Source organism: Drosophila serrata, unplaced genomic scaffold, assembly GCF_035046125.1.
Source record: "Drosophila serrata isolate PLE 108 unplaced genomic scaffold, ASM3504612v1 contig_272, whole genome shotgun sequence".
Classification (NCBI taxonomy): domain Eukaryota; kingdom Metazoa; phylum Arthropoda; class Insecta; order Diptera; family Drosophilidae; genus Drosophila; species Drosophila serrata.
The window spans coordinates 9849101-9854212 of NW_028257170.1; the positions used below are offsets into that span (position 1 = coordinate 9849101).

The 5112-nt window shown below is 38.0% G+C and overlaps 1 pseudogene across 1 annotated transcript; it reads left to right on the forward strand.

The window, feature by feature from the left end:
* Window positions 1–3185: 3185 nt before the first annotated feature.
* Window positions 3186–4475, forward strand: LOC147643549 (uncharacterized; annotated as a pseudogene). The gene is made up of 2 exons (XR_015271894.1): window positions 3186–3997; window positions 4032–4475. The product of XR_015271894.1 is annotated as an uncharacterized LOC147643549 (transcript).
* Window positions 4476–5112: the final 637 nt, after the last annotated feature.

The window sequence follows — 5112 nt, forward strand, 5'->3', positions numbered from 1 at the left end:
ACATAAATAATTTTAGACAAATAGTCAAAACATTTGTATTTTTAGTCATAGAAATAACTTGGCATGATAACCAGAAGCCCGATTCTTGGAACTCTTAATTATTTACAAATTCTTTTATATTCTAATCCCACAGAATTCAAAATCAATTTAATCATCATGGAATAATCACGCCACTATAATTTGACTACCGAAATATAAGCTCAATTCCATCTGGATATTTCCATACATAATAATAGTAATTAATATGAAGCCAGTGTACGATCTCAGCCAATTATAAATCAACAAATGATACCCCCCAACCTGTCCATAGCTACATATATCCCCTGCCTATCTCCCGCCGATACTGTCGCCTGTCGATTTCAGTTGTTGTTTTATGATTCGACCTTACCATGGTGTAGGGCTACTGTATAATTCCCGGTCCCGAAAAAAACAACAATACAAGCGAGCAACACAACCGAAAATAAACAAAATATTCAAACAAATAAGCGAACAAACAAGCTGCCTCTAGTTATTTGCGACTGATTTATGGGGAATTCCAGGTGCGTCAGCCGGAGTGGTTCTGTGGGTCGTAACTCTGGCACTGACACCGAATTGGGTGTCCAATTGTCGAACACGGTTTCGCCAGAAAAAAGCATAAAAAAGTTGTATAAAAAGCAAATAGCAGACAAGTTAACAAATAAACCAAACACAAGATAAACCCGAAACAGTTTTGTTAAAGGGGAGATTAGTAGACGTGGAAATTCGATTTGGTTCTAATTAATAATAATAATAATAATTAATAATTTGTAAAATAAATATATATATTATATAAGGGTACTTTTATAAGTTACCAAACAACATGGATGTGTTTCATTAATACTATTTTTTAAAAGTCTAGTAGGGGATACAGGATATCAAGTAGCCTTAAGTTTTACCCAATATTCAGTTCACTAATTTAAAATGCAAGTTTTATATCTGATTTATAGTCGTGTGAGTTATGGTTCTAACAATTTTTCTTAGTTTTTTTTTAAGTATTCTTTTTTTTTGCTGGCCATCAGCGAAATTCCTACCAAGGTGACTTTTTCCGCCGTCTGCTTATTTCTGGGTGCAAATTTGAAATGCAAATTCGAGGCCCGCAGATCTTGGCTTAGCTTAGCATATATTGCGGCTTATTCCTACGAGTATGTGGATTTCTAGTGTTTTCCGTGCACATAAAAATAAAAGGTATTAATTAACAATAAAAATAACTTGACTGGGGGCACGCTTTGGCGTTATTTCATCGACTCCGGACTCCAAATGAGTAACAAATGAATCGAAGCTCAGGAAAGAACAGCCGTCCCAATGGCAACAACAATGTCATCAATCTTCAGACCGAAAATCTTTTGTTATTTCTGTGATATTTTTGGCACTGTTTATTTATTTATAAAGTCACATTGTTTTTCTTGTGGGCACAATCAATCTATAAGCGCGAAAGCCAAAAATAAATCGGACGCGAGGTTTAACCGCAAACTTAACGCCTTGGGCTCAGCCGGAGACATCGTGGTCGAGAGTGACGCAAGTCCCAAGTCTGACTTTCCAGTAGCCACCGGCCACAGGGGGTTAATCGTGCCCCCGTCTACCCATAATGTGCCACCATTGTTGACAATTCACACCCTTGGGCACCGCCTAGAGCGGAAGATTTTATTTTTGTGGCAGCCCCGACTCCGACTCGGACGCCATGGAAAACTACGGAGAGTTTCTTGGACCCCGCGGAGAGCCCCATTTACTATCATTAGATAGACCCACCACTCCAAGCGTATTTACAAGCTTTACGACTTTTAACTTAACACCTGATAACATTTGATTTAGATGTCACAATTAGCGGACCACAAAAATTTCCATATCGGTGTGAATCTCTCTGTCTGGACCAGCTTAAAGGTATTTTCAGTACTTTCCGCTCCGTTGCCAAGATTGGCCTATATTTAGACGGGCCACGTGAAAGGGGATGTGTCATAATGACATTCTAATCAGACTGAATAAGCCAAGTTAGTTGGGGTTAAATTCTGATGAAAGAGATATTGTGTGGCTAAGCAGTTGGATAGTATTACAATTTGTGGTTTAAAACTACACATATTAGTAAGGAGTCGAAAGCATTTTTATAAAGCATTAGTTCTTAGATAAAAAAGGAATACATGGTTTTATAATTCATGGGTTTATCTAACAATTTCCTATACCTTTCTCCTATGAGAAACTGGAACAGATTCATTTGTGGTAAATATATATTATATGTATTTTATATGTATTTTAAACAAGTTCAAAGGTAATTAAAATTCGAAAGTCATGAAACGCACATCTTTTAAAAACTGAAATACTTTATCATTAAAACTATTCATTTTGAATAAGTTCTTTATTTTCCTACCATGACATACCACCACAGAATCAGTCAATTACCGGAACTGAACAATTACCACTCTTTTATCATAACTTATTTAAAGGCTTCATTTCCTTTGCCTTTCTTAACATTTTTATAAGACTTTTCCCTTTGATTACAGATTGGAATTTGTAAATAACCGAAAGATAAGGTAATTACGTAGTTCCGCAAAAAATCGCTCCTTTTAAGGTCACAAAACTAAGCATTATCGATTGCTAATTGATTATAGTTTTTTCTTTAATTTTAGCTTTCACATTCAGCACACTCCTCATATTCAGATATAGTATTACTATCCGGAAATGAGTCGAGCCCCGAAAAAAAGGAAATACGGTCCCCCCGATTAGATCTGCGTTTGGTATGAGTTCTTTGGCTGAATGTGTGGGAATCTACAACCAATACCATTCTTCTTTCCTTCACCAGACGTGGCTACCAAGTCGAAATCATGCCGATTGCATGCATCGTACGATCTTTAGGCTGATATTCCAGCAACTCGAGTTCCGGCAAGGCACCAGCCACAAGGCACAAGGCACTCGGCATCTGCTGCTGCTGACGTCAAAGTCTTTAATCGAAAGTCGAGCGATGTGACCCACATAGAAACATTGAAAGCACAAGTGTTGGCCTAGCCCTTAGTCGCTGACTAAAGTCGGCCCGGGACACAGATAAGGCACAGCGAGTCCCATGCACCACAACACGTACTACTCGATGGGGTCCAGGAGTACACTGAAGAAAGCATTTTTTATTGCCTTTAATAACGAATTTTTAAAAGGTTATAATTGAGGAAAAGAAGAAAAATATATGAGCATTTTTTATTGAATTAATATACACATAATACAAAAATCAAGACTAGAATATAAGCATCTCATAGACATATCGGTTTATGTTAGAACACAAGTACAGTATATTTCATTTACCACGAAAGATCACCAGAAAAATTAAATACCAATGGGAATTTAATGTATTAAGCTCATAAGGCTATAATCCTTACTAACCCATACAGTAGTTTTAAACATGTGTATACCCATTTATTCCTTTGTGACACTATAATTCATAAACGGATCCAGAAAAGTCTAGCACAAAATGTTGTTGAACAGCTTGAAGCTTTGATACTTTGTGCTTCCCCTTTATATTTAAATCTTTCCCATTCATTAGCTTTATTTTTCTTTGAATTTACTTATTTCCCATATATATTTCCTTATAGATTTTTCTTCCTGTGTCTCAGAAGACGGCGTCTACGTGCGCTGCAGTGCGCAGAGTCGAGTATTTCACCATTTGATTCCTCGCACAGTGAGCACTCCGATAAGCCTCCGCCCGCATGCGACAGTTATACGGCTATATATTATAGTACAGTATAGTATGTATAGTATAGTATGACTGATTGTCTGCCACGGCCCAAGTCAAGACGTCGTAAACAGCTTATCAGCCGGCGGAGCGGGCCCGACGATGTGGTTACCCGTCGAAACCGCTGGAACGGCACCAAGCACCAAGCACCAGAACCTGTCGGCGGAGACAGAGACAGAGACTGTTGTTGGGGCAAAGTACACTGACAACGTCACCGTGGAACGCTGACGCAACGACCTTGCCGAACGACTCTCCCACGGCCCACCCACCGACCGAGTGAGGTGATCAGCGATCACCGCCCACTTTAATGACGCCAGACCGATGTCCAACTGGCTTTGGGAGTGAGTCACTCCCAGTGACTCCCATTGGGTTTCATGACTGGCATTCTTGGAGATCACTAAGTAACTGCAGGATGTGGGGTTGATCTCCGTCTATTCTCGGAACCTGCGGCTGAGCAATGCCGTGATTTAGTTGGGGGAATGCAATACGGAACTGGGCTTGTAACTCGGAACTTGGGTGGATTCTAAACGGATTTTACACTAAAAGTTCCCCCCATAAAACATATTTTAAGGCCAAGAATTGATGAAATAATATTAAAATGATTACGTATTAGGAATGAGACGATAAGGGTTGAAAGTCAACTTGAATCTCTACGGTTTTATATAAATATTAAGCGGCGATTTGACATTTGAATACTTCATGTGCTTGCAATCATCATATTTTCATAATAAATTGTTATGTTTTATAAGCATCTGTTGAAAAATAATGTAAGAATAAATAATATATACATTTATTCTTATTGCGATAAGAGTTGATTAACAGCTTCATGCAAATGAATTATTTTAAATAAATACAAGTAATTAACGAATTAAATATTTGATCTTGTTGAGATTAAAAGGTGCGATATTGATAAATATGTTTTAAAACAAACAAGTGTTAAAAGAGAGATATAATTTAATTTATTTTAATGTGGTTTTCATCAGTAACATCTCCATTAAATGTACTTTTTGAAATATATCCAAATCCACTTGAAGTGGCTTGTATCTTATCAAACCTGAAAGATACATGATTGATACATCTCTCATCCGGCAATATCAAGGCAAAGTCATACTTAGAATCCGCATGTCGATCATTATTCTGAACCCTTCTTTATATAATACGATCATCCGATCCGCCCTGCGGCCACAAAAATCTACGGCCAAGACACAGACACACCGTACAGCCAAGAGAAGATGTTGTTTTTTTTGGATGCTGCCTTTTCGAATCGGGTTTATATCTTCTTTGTTTTTTTTGTGGCTTTGTCTTTGGCGCCGTCTAGCGCAAAAATGTCTAAAACTGTCATTAATTAGAATTTGCAGCGTGTCGGGTCGGTGCCATCCGTCGTC